At 37.7% G+C, this 22,577-nt stretch overlaps 1 pseudogene; it reads left to right on the forward strand.

Moving 5' to 3' along the window:
- The first annotated feature begins 243 nt into the window (after positions 1-243).
- On the forward strand, positions 244-731 carry LOC138929962 (transcription factor BTF3 pseudogene; annotated as a pseudogene).
- The last annotated feature ends 21,846 nt before the right edge of the window (positions 732-22,577 follow it).

Raw genomic sequence — 22,577 nt, forward strand, 5'->3', positions numbered from 1 at the left:
TTAATAAGATAAAATTGACAAACCATTAGCCACACTCATCAAGAGAGAAAGGAAGATGACTCAAGTCAATAAAATTAGAAATAAAAAAGCAGAAGTTACAACAGACAACACAGAAATACAAAGGGTCATAAGAAACTACTATGAGGACCTCAGCTGGTCTGCCTGAGACCACCTGAGTGCCAACCCTAGTCCCCCGCACGGCCCCATTTCCGGTCCAACAAGGGAACTGCTCGTAGAAAGAAGGTGGTTCATAGAACAGCTACAGCAGATGACAAAAAACTTCAGTTCTCTTTAAAGAAGTTAGGGGTAAACAATATTTCTGGTATTGAAGAGGTGAATATGTTCACAAATCAAGGAACAGTGATCCACTTTAACAACCCTAAAGTTCAGGCATCTCTGGCAGCAAACACTTTCACCATTATGGGCCACGCTGAGACAAAGCAACTGACAGAAATGTTCGTCAGCATCTTTAACCAGCTTGGTGCCCACAGTCTCACCAGTTTAAGGAGACTGGCTGAAGCTCTGCCCAAACAATCTGTGGATGGAAAAGCATCACTTACCACTGGAGAGGAGGATGATGATGAAGTTCCAGATCTTGTGGAGAATTTTGATGAGGCTTCCAATAATGAAGCAAACTGAATTGAGTTAACTTCTGAAGAAGATAAATCTTGAAGAAGTTACTGGGAGCTGCTATTTTATATTATGACTGCTTTTTAAAGTTTTACTTATGGATCTGATAAAATCTAGATCTCTAATATTTTTAAGCCTAAGCCCCTGGACACTGCAGCTCTTTTCAGTTTTTGCTTATATACAATTCATTCTTTGCAGCTTATGAAGCTGAAGAAGCCTAAGAATAAAGTTTGGGACAAAGATAAATAAAATTCTTTGCCTAGTTAAAAAAAAAAAAAAGAAACTACTATGAGTAACTATTTGTCAATAAAATGAACAATCTGGAAGAAATGGATCAATTCTTAGAAAAGTATACCCTTCCAAAACTGAACCCAGAGAAATAGAAAATGTAAAGAGACCAATCACAAAAGTTAAAACTGTAATTAAAAAAAAAATCTGCCAGCAAACAAAAGCCCTAGGCCAGATGGTTTCATATGTGAATTCTACCAATAGTATAGGGAAGGACAAACACTGATCCTGCTCAAAATCTTCCAGAAAATTTCAAACAAAAACTCATTAATTCATTCTACAAGGGCACCATCACCCTGATAATAAAACCTGACAAAGATGCCACAAAAAAAGAAAATTACAGGCCAATATCACTGATGAACTTAGATGCAAAAATCCTCAACAAAATTCTAGGAAACAGAATTCAACAACACATTAAAAGGATTATGCATCATGATCAAGTGGGCTTTCCCCCAAGGATGCAAGAATTCATCAATATACACAAATCAGTCAATGTGATATACCATATTAACAAATTGAAATATAAAAACCATACAGTCATCTCTATAGATACAGAGGAACCTTTTGACAAAATTCAACATCCATTTATGATAAAAAAAAAACTATCCAGACAGTAGGCATTGAAGAACATAGCTAAACATAATAAATGCCATTGTTGACAAACTCACAGCAAACATTATTCTCAATGGTGAAAAAACAATAAGCATTTCTCCTAAGATCAGGGACAAGAGAAGGTGCCCACTCTTACCACTATTATTCAACATAATGTTGGAAGTACTAAACACAGCAGTCAGAGAGTAAAAGTGATAAAAATGACTCCAGACTGGAAAAGAAGTAAAACTCTCATTGTTTGCAGATGACATGATACTATACTAGAAAACCCTAATGATGCCACCAGAAAATTAGTAGAGCGAATCAATGAATATAGTAAAGTTGCAGGATATAAAATTAATGCACAGAAATCCCTTGCATCCCTATATACTAACAGTTAAAAATCAGGAAGAGGAATTAAGGAAACAATCCCATTCACCATTGTAACAAAAGGAATAAAATACCTAGGAATAAACCTACCAAAAGAGATGAAAAATCTGCATGGAGAAAACTATAAGATATTAATGGAAGAAATCAATGAGGACACAAACAGATGGAGATATATATATATATATATATATATATATATATATATATATATATATATATGTGTGTGTGTGTGTGTGTGTGTGTGTGTGTATGTGTGTGTGTGTATATATAGTTCTTGGACTGGAAGAAGCAATAGAGTGAAAATGACTGTACTACCCAACGCAATCTACAGATTCAATGCAATCCCTATCAAACTACCAATGATTTTTTTTAGCGAACTAGAGCAAAAAATTTCACAATTTGTATGGAAACATAAAGATTCCAAATAGCTAAAGCCATCTTGAGAAAGAAAAATGGAACTGGAAGAATCAACCTTCCTGAATTCAGACTGTATTAAAAAGTTACAGTATGGTACTGGCATGAAAACAGAAATATAAACCAAGGGAACAAGACAGAAACCCCAGAGATAAACCCATACACTTATGGTCACCTTATCTTTGACAAAGGAGGCAAGAATATACAATGGTGAAAAGACAGCCTCTTCCATAAGTGGTGCTGAGAAAGCTGAACAGCTACATGTAAAAGAATAAAGTTAGAACTGTTTCCTAACACCATATACAAAAATAAACTCAAAATGGAATAAAGACTCAAATGTAAGGCCAGAAAGTATAAAGCTCCTAGAGGAAAACATAGGCAGTACACTCCTGATATAAATCACAGCAAGATCCTCTATGACCCACCTCCTAGAATAATAGAAATAAAAACAAAAATAAACAAATGGGACCTAATTAAACTTAAAATCTTTTGCACAGCAAAGGAAACTATAACCAAGGTGAAAAGACAACCCTCAGAATGGGAGAAAATAATAGCAAATGAAACAGCTGACAAAAGGTGAATCTCCAAAATAAGCAAGCATCTCACACAGCTTGATAACAGAAACACAAACAATCCAATCATAAACAGATATTTCTCCAAAGAATACCTACAGATGGCTAATAAACACATGAAAAAATGCTCAACATCACTCATTACTAGAGAAATGCAAGTCAAATCTACAATGATGTATCACCTCACACTAGTCAAAACAAAAAATCTACAAACAATAAATGTTGGAGAGGATGTAAAGAAAAGGCAACCCTCTTGCAATGTTGGTGTGAATATAAGTTGATACAACTACTGTAGAGAACATCATGGAGATTCCTTTAAAAACTGGGAATAAAACTACTATATGACCGAACAATCCAACTACTGGGCACATACCCCGAGGAAAATATAATTAAACATTACATGTGAACCACAATGTTCATTGCAGTACTATTTACAATAGCTAGGAAATGGAAGCAACCTAGATATCCATCAACAGATCAATGGATAAAGAAGTTGTGGTTCAAATATACAATGGAATGTTAGTCATAAAAAGGAATGCATTTGAGTCCATTCTAATGAGGTGGATGAACCTAGATCCTATTATACAGACCAAAGTAAATCACAAAGAGAAAAACAAATATCATATATTAACATATATATATGTATATGTGTATATATATATATATATATATATATATATATATATATATGGAATTAAAAGACACTCCTTGGAAGAAAAGTTATGACCAACCTAGATAGCGTATTCAAAAGCAGAAACTACTTTGCCGACTAAGGTCCGTCTAGCCAAGGCTATGGTTTTTCCAGTAGTCATGTATGGATATGAGAGTTGGACTGTGAAGAAAGCTGAGTGCCGAAGAATTGATGCTTTTGAACTGTGGTGTTGGAGAAGACTCTTGAGAGTCCCTTGGACTGCAAGGAGATCCAACCAGTCCATTCTGAAGGAGATCAACCCTGGGATTTCTTTGGAAGGAATGATGCTAAAGCTGAAACTCCAATACTTTGGCCACCTTATGCGAAGAGTTGACTCATTGGAAAAGAACTTTGATGATGGGAGCGATTGGGGGCAGGAGGAGAAGGGGATGACAGAGGATGAGATGGCTGGATGGCATCACTGACTCGATGGATGTGAGTCTGAGTGAACTCTGGGAGTTGGTGATGGACAGGAGGCCTGGTGTGCTGCGATTCATGGGGTCGCAGAGTTGGACACGACTGAGCGACTGAACTGAACTGATGGAATCTGGAATGATGATACTGATGAACCTGTTTGCAGGGCAACAATGGAGATGCAGACATAGAGAACAAACTTGTGAACACAACAAAGGAGAGTGAGGGATGAATTGAAAGAGTAAAATTGAAACATACACATTACCATATGTAAAATAGATATTCAGCGGGAATTTGCTGTATGATGCAGGGAACTCAAACCTGATGCTCTACGACAATCTAGAGGGGTGGGAGGTGGGAGGGAGGTTCATAAGGGAGGGGATATATGTATACCTATGGCTGATTCATGTTGATATTTGGCAGAAACAAATACAACATTGTAAGGAAATTATCCTCCAATGAAAAATAAAGAAATTTCTTTAAAAACTAACTAAAGATTTAAGAATACACTTGTTTCAGCTTCCTCACCACCTTATGCTGTTCTTAGTACCCTGACTTTTCTCACTTTGTAAAATGGTTTTGTTTCTCCCATCTGTTTCAAAACCCGAGGATATCTTTCTGTATTCTGGCACATCTTCATCTATATTCTGAGCTCCTCAAATTGCTTGACACTATCTTATTCACAGTACCCTAACTCCGGAGGAGGAAAAGCAGCCAAGTTGTAATTTCTTTCTTCCTGTATTATTTCTTCTTTAAAAAGACATGACTCCTTCCTAGTCCCAGAAACTGCAAAATATTCCCCCATCCCTTCTTATAGGTACAAAGGTCTATAAATAAAGATGTCTGTGAACTGAAATCTTTTGCATGGTCCTAATAATATAAAAATATATGAGGCTCAATGGCATTAATTCTCATAAAAATGTCAGTTCATGTCAAATATATAGTGAATATTTTTAAAAACCTAATTTTCATAGTCATAACTATTGTAGTAGTAGAATAATATAACTTTTTAAATCATTTGGTCAAAAACAAGAAAAAGCTCAAAGTTTTACCAAGCAAGAGTATAATGACATTAGCATTTGGACCTAATTAAAGAATAAAGCAGTTTTCCCTTTGCTAACAAATCATGTGCAGAAATTAAACATATTTCAATAAAAGATCATTTTGCATTGCATTTTAATTACATCTGTTTTTAAACCCTAAACAAATAAATGTTTCTGTGAGTCAGTGAAAGTGGCTTAAAAATAAGGAAAGCATTAGTGATGGAAGTGGTACTTGTTCTGGGAAACATCTGCTGTTCTATCACATGTCATTACAGCTATATTTGAATTTCCACGCAGAAAATTGCTTGCACCTGTCGTCAGTATTTTTTCCAGGACATATTTACAGCATATTGTTAACATTCACTGTTTCCTCTGCTAAACAACACTTCACACTGTTGAATCAGTGCTGCTATTCATGTCAGAAGAAGATGATTTAGCCATTTATCATTATCCTGGCAGCATTTAGGTGCCCAGACTCAGGTACTCTCTTCAGAAGGCATTAAAATACACTGTATACATCTGTGTCTCTTTTGCTGTCTCGCATACAGGGTTAAGTCCAGGTTTGATACATGATACTGGAAGCTTGGGGCTGGTGCACTGGGACGACCCAGAGGGATGGTACGGGGAGGGAGGAGGGAGGGGGGGTCAGGATGGGGAACACGTGTATACCTGTGGCAGATTCTTGTTGATGTAGGGCAAAACCAATACAATATTGTAAAGTAATTAACCTCCAATTAAAATAAATAAATTTATATTAAAAAAATAAAATATACTGTTTGCACTAAGTGTTGTAAACCATGCTGTATAAATAAACCAGGCAGAAGAAATAGTTTGAGTCGCATAGTGAGAGCATACACTTTGAAGAATACACTGGTACCATTGGTTGTTTTCTATTATCATGTTATAACAGATTAAAGAACCTTTGGGAAATATGATCTTCATATGCTTGTTTTGACATCTCCAATTAAGATCAAGTAGTGCCACTTGCACTTCCCAGGTGGCTCAGTGGTAAAGAATCCACCTGCCAAGCAAGAGACATGGGTTCAAACCCTAGGTCAGGAAGATCCCCTAGAGAAGGAAATGACAACCCACTCCAGCATTCTTGCCTGGGAAACCCCATGTACAGGGCAGACAGGTGGGCTACAGTAAATGGGGTTGCAAAGAATCGAAAATGGACAGGACTGAGTGACTAAACAGCAACAATAATGAAAATGTCACTTAGCTCAAATCTCATCTTTTTCTCACCTCTCAGTATTTTTAAAGATTGAACAGGGCCATATATCTTGCATTAACTGAAGAGGGATGTGATCTGTCTCTCAATTCCTGGATATAATCCAGCCCCCTTAGCAAGCAACCTAGGCCTAATTTATTCAGTTTTCCAGTCAGGGTCCAGGTTTCGTGGGCAAGATGGCCCACTTAAGATGGGACTCATTTAATTCTGTTGAAATTGTAGACTGAGCATGTATTTATTTGATGGTATAGTATACTATACTAGGCTGTGCTAGTGAAAATGATGCACATAAGACTACATTTCTTACTCAGCAGCCTACAATACTAGACTGAAAGATTCTAAATATGATATGTGTTACATTCTCTTCAGCTCAGTTCAGTTCAGTCGGTCAGTTGTGTCCGATTCTTAATGACACCATAAATTGCAGCACGCCAAGCCTCCCTGTCCATCACCAACTCCTGGAGTTCACTCAAACTCATGTCCATCGAGTCAGTGATACCATCCAGCCATTTCATTCTCTGTCGTCCCCTTCTCCTCCTGCCCACAATACCTCCCAGCATCAGAGTCTTTTCCAATGAGTCAACTCTTCACATGAGGTGGCCAAAGTACTGGAGTTTCAGCTTTAGCATCACTTCTTCCAAAGAACACTCAGGACTGATCTCCTTTACAATGGACTGGTTGGATCTCCTTGCAGTCCAAGGGACTCTCAAGAGTCTTCTCCAACACCACAGTTCAAACGCATCAATTCTTTGGCGCTCAGCTTTCTTCACAGTCCAACTCTCACATCCATACATGACTACTGGAAAAACCATAGCCTTGACTAGACGGACCTTTGTTGGCAAAGTAATGTCTCTGCTTGTGAATCTGCGATCTAGTTGGTCATAGCTTTCCTTCCAAGGAGGGCGTGTCTTTTAATTTCATGGCTGCAGTCATCATCTGCACTGATTTTGGAGCCCCCAAAAATAAAGTCTGACAGTGTTTCCACTGTTTCCACATCTATTTCCAATGAAGGGATGGAACCAGATGCCATGATCTTCATTTTCTGAATGTTGAACTTTAGGCCAACTTTTTCACTCTCCTCTTTCACTTTCATCAAGAAGCTTTTTAGTTCCTCTTCACTTTCTGCCATAAGGGTGGTGTCATCTGCATAGCTAAGGTTATTGATATTTCTCCAGGCAATCTTGCTTCCAGCTTATGCTTCTTCCAGTCCAGTGTTTCTCATGATGTACTCTGCATAGAAGTTAAATGAACAGGGTGACAATACACAGCCTTGACGTACTCCTTTTCCTATTTGGATCCAGTCTGTTGTTCCATGTCCAGTTCTAACTGTTGCTTCCTAACCTGCATATAGGTTTCTCAAGAGACAGGTCAGGTGGTCTGGTATTCCCATCTCTTTCAGAATTTTCCAGTTTATTGGGATCCACAAAGTCAAAGGCTTTGGCATAGTCAATAAAGCAGAAATAGATGTTTTTCTGGAACTCTCTTGCTTTTTTGATGATCCAGAGGATGTTGGCAATTGGATCTCTGGTTCCTCTGCCTTTTCTAAAACCAGCTTGAACATCTGGAAGTTCATGGTTCACGTATTGCTGAAGCCTGGCTTGGAGAATTTTGAGCATTACTTTACCAGCATGTGAGATGAGTGCAATTGTGTGGTAGTTTGAGCATTCTTTGGCATTGCCTTTCTTTGCAACTGAAATGAAAACTGACCTTTTCCAGTACTGTGGCCACTGCTGCGTTTTCCTAATTTGCTGGCATATTGAGTGCAGCACTTTCACAGCATCATCTTTCAGGATTTGAAATAGCTCCACGGGAATTCCATCACATCCACTAGCTTTGTTCGTAGTGATACTTTCTAAGGCCCACTGACTTTTCATTCCAGGATGTCTGGTTCTAGGTGAGTGATCACACCATCATGATTATCTGGGTCATGAAGATCTTTTTTGTACAGTTCTTCCGTATATTCTTGCCACCTCTTCTTAATATCTTCTGCTTCTGTTAGGTCCATACCATTTCTGTCCTTTATTGAGCCCATGTTTGCATGAAATGTTCCCTTGGTATCTCTCATTTTCTTGAAGAGATCTCTAGTCTTTCCCATTCTGGTGTTTCCCTCTATTTCTTTGCATTGATTGCTAAGAAAGGCTTTCTTATCTCTCCTTGCTATCCTTTGGAACTCTGCACTCAGATGCTTATATCTTTCCTTTTCTCCTTTGCTTTTTGCTTCTCTTCTTTTCGCAGCTATTTGTAAGGCCTTGTCAGACAGCCATTTTGCTGTTTTGCATTTCTTTTCCATGGGGATGGTCTTGATCTCTGTCTCCTGTACAATGTCATGAACCTCTGTCCATAGTTCATCAGGCAGTCTATCTATCAGATCTAGGCCCTTAAATCTATTTCTCACTTCCATTGTACAATCATAAGGGATTTGATTTAGGTCATACCTGAATGGCCTACTGTTTTTCCCTACTTTCTTCTATTTAAGTCTGAATTTGGCAATAAAGAGTTCATGATCTGAGCCACAGTCAGCTCCCAGTCTTGTTTTTGCTGACTATATAGAGCTTCTCCATCCTTGGCTGCAATAATATAATCAATCTGATTTTGGTGTTGACCATCTGGTGATGTCCATGTGTAGAGTCTTCTCTTGTGGTGTTGGAAGAGGGTGTTTGCTATGACCAGTGCATTTTTTTGGCAAAACTCTATTAGCTTATGCCCTGCTTCATTCCGTACTCCATGGCCAAATTTGCCTGTTACTCCAGGTGTTTCTTGACTTCCTACTTTTGCATTCCAGTCCCCTATAATGAAAAGGACATTTTTTTTGGGGGGGGGATGGGGTGCTAGTTCTAGAAGGTCTTATAGGTCTTCATAGAACCATTCAACTTCATCTTCTTCAGTGTTACTGGTTGGGGCATAGACTTGGATTACCGTGATATTGAATGGTTTGCCTTGGAAACGAACAGAGATCATTCTGTCGTTTTTGAGATTGCATCCAAGTACTTCATTTCGGACTCTTTTGTTGACCATGATGGCTACTCCGTTTCTTCTGAGGGATTCCTGCCCACAGTAGTAGATATAATGGTCATCTGAGTTAAATTCACCCATTCCAGTCCATTTTAGTTCGCTGATTCCTAGAATGTCAACATTCACTCTTGCCATCTCTTGTTTGACCACTTCCAATTTGCCTTGATTCATGGACCTGACATTCCAGGGTCCTGTGCAATATTGCTCTTTACAGCATTGGACCTTGCTTCTATCACCAGTCACATCCACAGCTGGGTATTGTTTTAGCTTTGACTCCATCCCTTAATTCTTTCTGGAGTTATTTCTCCACTGATCTCCAGGAGCATATTGAGCACCTACAGACCTGGGGAGTTCCTCTTTCAGTATCATATCATTTTGCCTTTTCATACTGTTCATGGGGTTCTCAAGGCAAAAATACTGAAGTGGTTTGCCATTCCCTTTTCCAGTGGACCAGATTCTGTCAGACCTCTCCACCATGACCCGCCCATCTTGGGTGGCCCCACATGGCATGGCTTAGTTTCATTGAGTTAGACAAGGCCATGGTCCGTGTGATTAGACTGACTAGTTTTATGTGATTTTGGTTTCAGTGTTTCTGCCCACCGATGCCCTCGCGCGACACTTACCATCTTATTTGGGTTTCTCTTACCTTGGACGAGAGGTATCTCCTCACCACCGCCCCTTCTGATGGATGTCAAATAAGAGAACTTTGCCACAGTGTGGTTATAGATAGCTATTGTGACATTTCTACTCTTTAGGTTTTTGGGTAAAAAATGCTACAGAAATTGGGCTACCAAAATTTTCCAGTATGTTGTGTTTAAATAAGTGAAAGAGATTTGCAACAAATTCAAGCATTTGACTAGTGCTCTATTTTTAGTTTAACCACATGAGCTACCACCAAATGAAGGAGACAATACCAGGGTGATAGGGGAAAGGGGGCATGGAATGTGCATACTCTACATTTAGATTTATCTGTTGCTTTCATAAAATCCAAATTACCCCTCCAAAATTCAAATTACCACATTTACACATATGTTATCATTGTCTTGGCTTTGGAAAAAGATTGTTTGGGTTCAAACTGTGGCTTTTCCACTTAGTTGTGTTTGTATTGGGCAAGTTACTTAATCTGTCTTTGTCTCAGTTTCCTCATCTATAAAAATGGGGATAATAATAGTGTCCATTGATTTGGATTAATATATATGAAACACCTAAAAAATGCCTGTTACAGTGTATGTGCTACAGGTTAGCTAATAGCTATGTATTAGTTTTAGTATTATAAAATCTAATTAATAAAAGTTAAACTTGGCTTTAAAAGCACATTTTTCATTCTAAAGAGAAGATTGCTTTGCTTGTTTTTTTTCTTTGATCTAATTTATTTACATTTTCTCTGACCTTTCTCCTGCTATCATGTTGAGATTCCCCCAGAAATCAAAATCAAAATCCACTTTAGCAAGCTTATCATAAATATCTCTCAGCATGCTCAAGCAGAATGAGTGCAGCATTTGTAACATACTGCCCTCAGTACTTGGATGCTGAGTCTCAAAAATGACAGAATGATCTCTTTTCATTTCCAAGGCAAACCATTCAATATCATGGTAATCCAAGTCTATGCCTCGACCAGTAATGCAGAAGAAGCTGACACTGAACGGTTCTATGAAGACCTACAAGACCTTCTAGAAGTAACACCCCCAAAAGACGTCTTTTTCATTAGAGGGGACTGGAATGCAAAAGTGGGAAGTCAAGAAACAGCTGGAGTAACAGGCAAATTTGGCCTTGGGGTACATATTGAAGCAGGGCAAAGGCTAATAGAGTTCTGCCAAGAGAATGCAATGGTCATAACAAACACCCTCTTCTAACAACACAAGAGAAGACTCTACACATGGACATCACCAGATGGTCAACACCAAAATCAGATTGATTATATTCTTTGCAGCCAAGGATGGAGAAGCTCTATACAGTCAGAAAAAAAACAAGACTGGGAGTTGACTGTGGCTTGGATCATGAAGTCCTTATTGCTAAATTCAGACTTAAATTGAAGAAAGTATGGAAAACTGCTAGACCATTCAGGTATGACCTAAATCAAATACCTAACGATTTTACAATGGAAGCAAGAAATAGATTTAAAGGAGTAGATCTGATAGATAGAGTGCCTGATGATCTATGAATGGAGGTTTGCGACACTGTACAGGAGACACGAATCAAGACCATCCCCATGGAAAAGAAATGCAAAAAAGCAAAATGGCTGCCTGAGGAGGACTTAGCTGTGAAGAAGGGAAGTGAAAAGCAAAGGAGAAAAGGAAAGATATACTCATTTGTATGCAGAGTTCCAAAGAATAGCAAGGAGAGATTATAAAGGCTTCCTCAGGGATCAGTGCAAAGAAATAGAAGAAAACCTTAGAATGGAAAAGACTAGAGATCTCTTCAAGAAAATGAGAGATACCAAGGAAACATTTCATGCAAACATGGGCTCAATAAAGGACAGAAATATCATGGACCTAACAGAAGCAGAAGATATTAAGAAGAGGTGGCAAGAATACACAGAAGAACTGTACAAAAAAAGATCTCTATGACCCAGATAATCACGATGGTGAGAGCCAGGCATCCTGGACTGTGAAGTCAGTGGGCCTTAGGAAGCATCACTATGAATAAAGCTAGTGGAGGTGATGGAATTCCAGTTGAGCTATTTCAAATCCTGAACGTTGATGCTTTGAAAGTGCTGCACTCAATATGCCTGCAAATTTGGAAAACTCAGCAGTGGCCACAGGACTAGAAAAGGTCAGACTTTATTCTAATCCCTAAGAAAGGCAATGCCAAAGAATGTTGAAACTACTGCACAATTGCACTCATCTCACATGCTATTAAAGTAATGCTCAAAATTTTCCAAGCCAGGCTTCAACAATATGTGAGCTGCACACTTCTAGATGTTCGAGCTGGTTTTAGAAAAGGCAGAGGAGCCAGAGATCAAATTGCCAACATCCTCTGGATCATCAAAGAAGCAAGAGAGTTCCAGAAAACATTTATTTCTGCTTTATTGTCTATGCCAAAGCCTTTGACTGTGTGGATCCCAATAAACTGTGGAAAATTCTGAAAGAGATGGGAATTGCAGACCACCTGACCTGCCTCTTGAGAAATCTGTATGCAGGCCAGGAAGCAACAGTTAGAACTGGACATGCAACAACAGACTGGTTCCAAATAGGAAAAGGAGTACGTCAAGGCTGTACATTGCCACCCTGCTTATTTAACTTATGTGCAGAGTACATCATGAGACATGCTGGGCTGGATGAAGCACAAGCTGGAATCAAGATTGCCTGGAGAAATATCAATAACCTCAGATATGCAGATGACACCACCCTTATGGCAGAAAATGAAGAAGAACTAAAGCACCTCTTGACGAAAGTGATAGAGGAGAGTGAAAAAGTTGGCTTAAAGCTCAACATTCGGAAAACTAAGATCATGGCATCTGGTCCCATCACTTCATGGGAAATAGATGGTGAAACAGTGGAAACAGTGTCAATCTTTATTTTGGGGGGGCTCCAAAATCACTGCAGATGATGACTGGAGCCATGAAATTAAAAGATGATTACTCTTTGGAAGAAAAGTTATGGCCAACCTAGACATCATTTAAAAAGCAGAGACATTACTTTGCCAACAAATGTCCATCTAGTCAAGGGTATGGTTTTTCCAGTAGTCATGCATGGATGTGAGAATTGGACTCTAAAGAAAGCTGAGCACCAAAGAACTGATGCTTTAGAACTGTGGTGTTGGAGAAGACTCTTGAGAGACTATTGGACTTCAGGGAGATCCAACCAGTCCATCCTAAAAGAAATCAGTCCTGAATGTTCATTTGAAAGACTTATACTGAAGCTGAAACTCCAATACTTTGGCCACCTGATGTGAAGAGCTGACTCATTAGCAAGGTGAAAAGACAGCCTTCTGAATGGGAGAAAATAATAGCAAATGAAGCAACTGACAAACAACTAATCTCAAAAATATACAAGCAACTTCTGCAGCTCAACTCCAGAAAAATAAACGGCCCAATCAAAAAATGGGCCAAAGAACTAAATAGACATTTCTCCAAAGAAGACATACGGATGGCTAACAAACACATGAAAAGATGCTCAACATCACTCATTATTAGAGAAATGCAAATCAAAACCACAATGAGGTACCACTTCACACCAGTCAGAATGGCTGCAATCCAAAAATCTGCAAGCAATAAATGCTGGAGAGGGTGTGGAGAAAAGGGAACCCTCCTACACTGTTGGTGGGAATGCAAACTAGTACAGCCACTATGGAGAACAGTGTGGAGATTCCTTAAAAAATTGCAAATAGAACTACCTTATGACCCAGCAATCCCACTTCTGGGCATACACACCGAGGAAACCAGAATTGAAAGAGACACATGTACCCCAATGTTCATCGCAGCACTGTTTATAATAGCCAGGACATGGAAACAACCTAGATGTCCATCAGCAGATGAATGGATAAGAAAGCTGTGGTACATATACACAATGGAGTATTACTCAGCCATTAAAAAGAATTCATTTGAATCAGTTCTGATGAGATGGATGAAACTGGAGCCGATTATACAGAGTGAAGTAAGCCAGAAAGAAAAACACCAATACAGTATACTAACACATATATATGGAATTTAGGAAGATGGCAATGACGACCCTGTATGCAAGACAGGGAAAGAGACACAGATGTGTATAACGGACTTTTGGACTCAGAGGGAGAGGGAGAGGGTGGGATGATTTGGGAGAATGACATTCTAACATGTATACTATCATGTGAATTGAATCGCCAGTCTATGTTTGACGCAGGATGCAGCATGCTTGGGGCTGGTGCATGGGGATGACCCAGAAAGATGTTATGGGGAGGGAGGTGGGAGGGGGGTTCATGTTTGGGAATGCATGTAAGAATTAAAGATTTTAAAATTTAAAAAATAAAAAACTAAAAAAAAAAAAACTAAAAAAAAAAAAAAAGAAAAAAGAAAAGACCCTGATGCTGGGAAAGATTGAAGATGAGAGGAGAAGGGGACAAAAGAGAGTGAGATGGTTGGATGGACTCTCTGACTCAATGGACATGAGTTTGAGTAAAGTACGGGAGTTGGTGATGGGCAGGGAGGCCTGATGTGCTGCATTCCATGGGTTATAAAGAGTCTGACATGACTGAGTGACTGAACTGAACTGAACTGCCCTCAGCTCATTGACCCAATTTAACTGGAAAACATAGGCAGTACACTCTTGCCACCAGTCTCAGAATTGTTTTTTGGATATGCCTCCTCAGGCTATGGAAACAGAAGCAAAAATCAACAAATGGGACTATATCAAATGAAAATGTTTTGCACAGCAAAAGAAACTGTCCACAAAATAAAAAGGCAGATTACTGAATGGGGGAAGATATTTAAAAATTATATATCTGATACAAGGTTAATATCCAAAATATAAAAATTCATAACATTCAACATCAACCCCCCCCAAAAAAAAACTCAGTTGAAAAATGGGTAGAAGATCTGAATGGACATTTTTTCAAAGAAGACAAACAGATGGCCAACAGACACATGAAAAGATGCTTATTATTATTCAACAGAGAAATGTAAATCAAAACCACAATGAGTATCACCTCACACCTGTCAGAATGGCTATTTATCAAAGAGACCATAAATAAAAATTGTTGGTGAGGATGGGGGGAAAATGAAATACTTGTATATTGTTGGTGAAATTATAAATTGGTGCAGCTGCTATAGAAAACAGTATGGAGGTTCCTCAAAAACTAAAGGTAGAACTACCATATCATCCAACAACTCCAGTTATATCAGAAAAAAATCAAAACCCTAATTTGAAAAGATACACATGCCCCAATTTTCATAGCAGCACTATTTACAATAGCCATAACATAGAAGCAATCCATGTGCCCATAAACAGATGATTAGATTAAGAAGATGTGGTGTATATACCCATGGAATATTACTCAGTTATAAAAAAGAATGATATAATGCCATTTGCAGCACCATGGATGGACCTTGAGAATGTTATGCTTAGCTTATTAAGCCAGACAGAGAAAGACAAATGCTGCGTGGTATCACTTATATGCAGAATCTAAAATAATACAAATGAATGTATAATGCAAAACAGAAACAAACTCACAAATATGAAAACAAACTTGTGGTTAACAGAGAGAGACGAGGAGAGGGACAAACTAGGGGTATGAGATTAACAGACACAAACTACTATATATAAAATAGATAAGTAACAAGGATATACCATATAACACAGGAAATTTGAGCCATTATCTTGAAATAAGCTATAATGGAGTATGTACAAAAAATATCAAACCACTAGCTGTACACTTGAAACTAACATAAATATTGTAAATCACATATGTTTCAAGAAAAAAAAAGATTACAAATAACAATTGTTGGCAAGGAGAAAAGGGAAACCTCATGCATTTTTGGTGGGAATGTAAATTGGTGCAGCCACTATAGAAGACAGTACGACATTCCTCAAAAAAAATCAAATAGAGAACTACCAAACAATACAGCAACTCTACTTCTGGATATTTATCTGAAGAGAATGAAAACACTAATTTGAAAAGGTATATTCAACCTTATGTTCACTGCAGCATTATTTACAATATCCAAGATAGGGAATCAACCTAAGTGACCATGGATGCATGTGTGCTGTATCGCTACAGTCATATCCAACTCTGTGCAACCCTATGGACTGTGGTCTGCCAGGCTCCTTTGTCTGTGGGATTCTCCAAGCAAGAAAGCTGAAGTGAGTTGCCATGCCCCCCTCCAGGTGATCTTCCTGACAGAGTGATTGAACCCATGTCTCTTTTGCCTCCTGTAGTGGCAAGCAAATTCTTTACCACTGAACCACCTGGGAAGCCCAAGTGTCCATGGATAGGTGAGTGGATAAAGAAGATGTGTGGAGTAAATAATATTCCATTATAATAATATAATATTTAAATATTATTAAGCTATAAAAAGAATGAAATTCTGCCATTTGCACCAACATGGATAGACCTACAGGGTATTATGTTAAGTGAAATAATCCAGACAAATAAAGACAAATACTGTATGATTTTACTTATATACGGAATCTAAAAACCAAAACAAATAAACAAAAGACAAATAGTCATAGATACAGGAAACAAACAGATGGTTGCCAAAGGGAAGTGAGGGTAAGAGGAGGAGAAAAACAGGTGAGTCAGATTAGGGGTACAAACTTCCAGTTACAAAGTAAACAAGTCATGGGTATGAAATATACAGTATGGGGAATACAATCAATAATAATGAAATATAAAGTAAATTGGAGTTGTTGTGGTGAACATTTTGGAATGTATAAAAATAATGAATCACCATTTTGTCCACCAGGAACTAATGTAGTGTTGTAGGACAATTAACAAACAAACTTGTAGAAAAAGGGATCAGATTTCTGGTTACCAGACTTCCCTCATAGCTCAGCTGGTAAAGATCTGCCTGCAATGAAGGAGACCCCAGTTCGATTTCTGGGTCAGGAAGATTTCCTGGAGAAGGGATAGGCTACCTCCTCTAGTATTCTTGGGCTTCCCTGGTGGCTCAGGGGGTAAATAATCTGCCTGCAATGTGGGAGACCTGGGTTCAAGCCCTGGGTTGGGAAGATCCTCTGGAGGAGGGCATGAAAACCCACTCTAGTATTCTTGCCTGGAGAATCCCATGGACAGAAGAGCCTGAAGGGCTATACCGTCCATAGGGATGCAAAGGATTGGACATGACTGAGTGACTGGGCACACATACAAAGAGCTAAATGTTAAACAATGTCATAACAGTATTTAAACGACATATAGGATTTATTTTCATAATATCAAATTGGGGAAGACTTTCCTAAATGAGATGCTAAGCCCGGAAGTCATAAGGGTAAATATTGAGTGATTTGACTACATCAAAATTTAAAGTTTCTGTGTAACAAATCACCCCATCAACAATTTTAAAATCTAGAATTGGAGGGAAATATTTACAATGTATATAACAAAAGTAAGTACACAGAATATAAAAAGAACTGTTAACAAATCGTAAAAGTGGCAAGGGCATGGATTGGTAAATCACAGAAGAGGTGATTCAAAATCACCAATAAACATATGTTCAATTGTAAAAGTAATCAGAGAAATGCAAAGCATAAAAATATGATGCCATGTCTTTGCCCATCTGATTGGCAGACAGTAAAGGAATAATAACATCTAGTACAAATGAGAGTGCAAATTGATAAAGTCTTTTTGAAGTACCATTTGTCCGTTTCTATCAAAGTTTTAAATGTATATATTCTTTAACCCAGGAATTTAATCTCTAAGAATTCACTCATCAGAAATATGCATGTGAACAGAAATATGTGTATGAAATGTTCATTGAATCACTGCTTGCAGTAGCAATAAAACTAGAAACACCTAAATGTTCAATAATAATGACTGGTTAAATGAATTTCATACCATGGAACACTAAGCAGCAATGAAAAAGGGGTAAGCAATTTTTTGTTTATTGGATTTTATGGTGTCCAAGATGCATTGTTTTGTAAAAAGCTATTACAGAACTATGATATAAGCCAATTTATTTTGAAATTTTTTTACAAAGGTTGTGTACCTTATACTGAGTGTGTCAGTCAGTGTGTGCATGTATGTGTGCATAGAAAAATATCTGAAAGAACAGTTACACATCTGGTGAGGAGTGATATTAGAAGTGCTGACGAATGAATATGTCAAAAATGTAGAAAATTCAAAAATTATAAAGGGAAAACATTATTCATATATTTGCACAATTCAAAAATAACTAATGTCACCATTTTGTGTGCATTCTTTTAGAGTTCACACAAACATACACATATGCATGTAGACTGCTCTCTATTCTTTACACAAAATGAGATGTGCTATACATTCTATTTCTGTAGCCCGCTTTTTTTAATTTTTAAATTAAAAAAATTGAAATATAGTTTAACAATTTTGAGTCAGTTCCAGATGTATAGCTATAACTTGCTTGCTTTTTTGTTGTTGTTTAACCATATATTGTGGATTTTTCCCATGACATTAATTACCTATTTATTTATAAAACATTTATAGGGATTACTACATTTCAGGAACTTTCCTAGATCCCTTGCTTATATATACATCTATATTCTTTTAATGTTCTTTTAAGATTATTTTTATTGCTGTAGAAGCATTAACTTTTGTGTATACAATATCAGCATTGCTCATTCAGAAAAGTATTGTGATATTTGAAGAAGCAGGAGGGAAAGAATGTCCATTAGTGTGCTCAAACTGAGATATTTTTCAAAAAACTTTCTATGCAGAGGTTGAAGTTTTTATAGAAAAACCTGTAAAATGTTTCTTTGGTCTGGACCGCAACATGAGCAGAAAAACAAGTTAATGACTCTTGTTACAAAACTTTATTTAAATATATACCACATTCCTGATACGCATCCAAGTAGATATTCTTACCACAAATAGTATTGTTACTTGAATATTTATTGTCTGTCCGAGTTATGGCACATGAAGTGCTTTCTATTCCAGTTCCCTTTGATCAGACCTCCTATGCAGACAGCCAGTGCATCTGTTTGGATCTTCCTTGTCAAGTTCTAAGTCCCAATTGCTGCAGAGATTTACAGTATTTCCATGAAATTTCCTTTTCAGCTTGTGATGCACCAATCACTGTTAGAATATGGGTAAAAGGTCTGTAAATAAAGCTAGTGATGGAATCCATAACAAATGCTTTTCCAACAACAAAAGCTTGAATGTTGTATCCCTCCTGAGTTTCCAGTGTCTCAGGACTAAATTTTAGGTATTCAGAAGCAGTTTAGTTTATAAAGTGAAACTTGGAGAGTACATTGTGCTGTTTCTCTTGGGATTGAAACTGAATATTTAGATTTAATTGTCTCTTTTAATGGAATTATAGATGTCACTTTTTATCTTGTAGGTGAAAATATCTAAACCCACTAACTGGTAATGAGAGGAACTCTGGTCTGATTAATGGGGTATATCTATAAAATATATGTTTAAGTTTACTAAAGATTCTCTAGCAGTTATGCCATTGCAGTCATGGTGAAGAGAACAGTGGCAATTAGGAAACCTGGGTCCTAAACCTGACTCTCATTAATCACACAACAGCAATGCTACCACTTATTGAGGGCTTTTCTATGTGCCAGGCACTTTGTTGAGTGCTTACATGATTTTTCTCATATTCATTCTTACAAAAAGCCAATGCAGTAGGTACTATCATCATTACCAATGAACAAACAAAGAAATGGACGATGAGAGAGGAAAGAATAGTTTGCCAAGTGTTAACAAATAAGTGGAGAAAAAAATGAAGTGAAAGTGTTAGTCGCTCAATCGTGTCGAATTCTTTGTGACTCCATGGACCGTAGCCTACCAGGCTCCTCTGTCCATTGAATTCTACAGGCAAAAATACTGGAGTGGGTTGCCATGCCCTCCTCCAGGGGATCTTCCTGACCCAGGGATCCAACCTGAGTCTCCTACATTGCAGCCAATTCTTTACTGCTGAGCCAGTCATTGCAAAAGTCACAGCTCATTGAAATCATTCCTTTGATATGAATGTCAGCTACCAGGGGTCAGTATCTGTGGCTTCTCATCCTGAGTCTCCTCAGGTTGCACTGTCCAGGGGGTGGATGCAGCCATTGACTGCTTGATAGTGGGTATCCTGTTTCTATCCCAGGTTCCCTCAGGGCTTGCTCTCAAGGCAGCTGTAATATGGTGGCTTGATGGCTACAACACCCTTTGCTTACTGATATGGCAGGCAACATTTTTTTTTCATTGATACTGCCAAGGTGTTCCTGCCATTGCACCCTCATACTACTTATCACCCAGAGGGTGAAGGTGACAAAAGAAGGGATATGGCGGGGGCAGCAGAAGCCACCCCAATACTCCATCAAGAGTGGCTACTTAGAATCATATGGCCTGAGCCATAACTTTAAGATCCGACCCCCAGCTCTGCTTAGCCCCCTCAATCTTTTTTTTATTTGTTTTTTTAATATATTTATTTATTTTAATTGGAGGTTAATTACTTTACAGTATTGTATTGGTTTTGCCATACATCAACATGAATCTGCCACAGGTATACACGTGTTCCCCATCCTGAAACCCCCTCCCTCCTCCCTCCCCGTACCATCCCTCTGGGTCGTCTCAGTGCACCAGCCCCAAGCATCCAGTATCATGCATAGAACCTGGACTGGCTATTCGTTTCATATATGATATTATACATGTTTCAATGCCATTCTCCCAAATGATCCCACCCTCACCCTCTCCCAAAGTCCAAAAGACTTCTATACATCTGTGTCTCTTTTGCTGTCTCGCATACAGGGTTAAAGTATATATTGAACACATTATATTTCACATTTCCAGAGGATAGTATTCCTTTTTCCATTTGTGAGGTAGACTTACACAGGCAGACTTCCCAGGTTTTACTAAAGAAGATCAACATTTGCTTATTTGTAAGGCCTGAACCACATTGAAAATTACATGATTTTACAAATTACTCTTAGACATCTAAGAAAATGAGGGGAAAAAAAAAACTATTCACCATATAATCTTTTGGTCAAGAATATTTTGGCCATGCATTATAAATGAAAAATATGAACCAAGTGTAAGGAGTATTTTTGAATGGCAGTTTCATGTAGACTTATTGAGGGCAAACTGATTGATGGGTTCTACTATTAGGAGGGAACTGTAGTCCCCAAATAATCTTCACTTTAAGTGCATCATATGTTATACAACACATGTATTCCTACAAAGTTGTTCTCAAACCAGATTTCTGTCAGTTCATATCTTCTCCTTTACTTCCACAATCATTTTAGAATTGCTTTATTCTCAGTTTTATCTTCAGTTGGCAGTGGTTCTACCTACCACACCTACCTCTTTCTTTCTAGAAGTTAATAGCTTATGCAATATTGATATATACCATCAGGGAACTCCTAGGAACTCCTACTTAAAAGCAGTTTGAATTTGTTGGTAAAGCAAAGAACTACTTTGTAATGGGCACAGTCACCCTCCAAAATGTGCATTATAAATCTAGATATTTTTATAGACTGTTTTGTATGCTAAATCACTTCAGTTGTTTCTGACTCGTTGCTACCCTATGGACGATAGTCTACCAACCTCCACTGTCCACGGAATTCCCCAGGCAAGAATACTGGAGTGGGTTGCTGTGCCCTCCTCCACGGTATCTTCCTCTTCCTGACCCAGGGATTGAACCCACGTCTCTTATGTCTCCTGAATTGTCAGGAGAGTTCTTTACCACCAGCACCACCTGTTAGCATCTCAAATCTAGCAGTCAAAAATTACTTTCAGAATATCTGAAAGACAAATGATGTTCAAGGTTCAGTTTATCTGTCCCTATAATTTTCAAATCTAGATTTATAAAAGGAAAAACATTACCTGTAGGCAATTTTTTCCAGTCATAATAAAGACATATAGAAAGAAGTTTCAAGTTCTGCACAAATTTTTTTTGTTCCTATTACATAAGCTCAACCAAAGGAAATCACTTTATGGCACTTTGCCCATTTCTGACTTAAACATTCTAAGTTCCTTAGGGTATAGCTTATATCTAATGCTTTGAGAATTTAATTATCTGTAAAACTTAAATGTTTATATATTAAGCAAATAGCTTCCATAAAAAACAAAGGTGAACTTCTGCAAAACTGCAGACCATATTTGAACTTAAGAGTCTTATTCCAAAGTATTATTTTGGAAACATATTTATAAGATAAATCCAAATCAAAAAGGACAACTTCACAACACATGTACTAAAGGTTTAGGTACCCATAGTTGACTTCCATTGTAACAACAGTTGCTTTTTACAGCACATACTTGTTAGTGAGTATTGCCTCTCCTGCGGTTTTTCTCAGAATAAAAATAGTGGTTAGAAATAGTTAGGTAGTGGTTAGAAGTTACCAAGATAATCCTTTGCTGAAGTTCCCAAGTGTAGATAACATTTTTCTTTCTTCCTTAATTTACTCTCCTTTCTGTGTAGAACTTTAGACCTGAACATTTTATGACATCTCCTAATCAGTAAAAATCTAAATTCCCATGGTACACAAATGCATTCACAACTTATACACAGAATTACAGGGATACAGGTAGTTTGGAAGGCTCTTATAAGAAAATTTTCCAGGTATATTTATTTAAAATATTAATTCAGAATTAAAATAAAGATTTATAATTTAGATTTTGTAAGTATCAGAATTCAACATGTATATCTTGAACATCAAAAGAAATCTGATTATGAGAAAAGAATGTCTCAAAAAAAAAAAAAAAACAAT

This window comes from Ovis canadensis, chromosome X (genome assembly GCF_042477335.2).
Source record: "Ovis canadensis isolate MfBH-ARS-UI-01 breed Bighorn chromosome X, ARS-UI_OviCan_v2, whole genome shotgun sequence".
In the NCBI taxonomy this organism is placed as follows: Eukaryota; Metazoa; Chordata; class Mammalia; order Artiodactyla; family Bovidae; genus Ovis; species Ovis canadensis.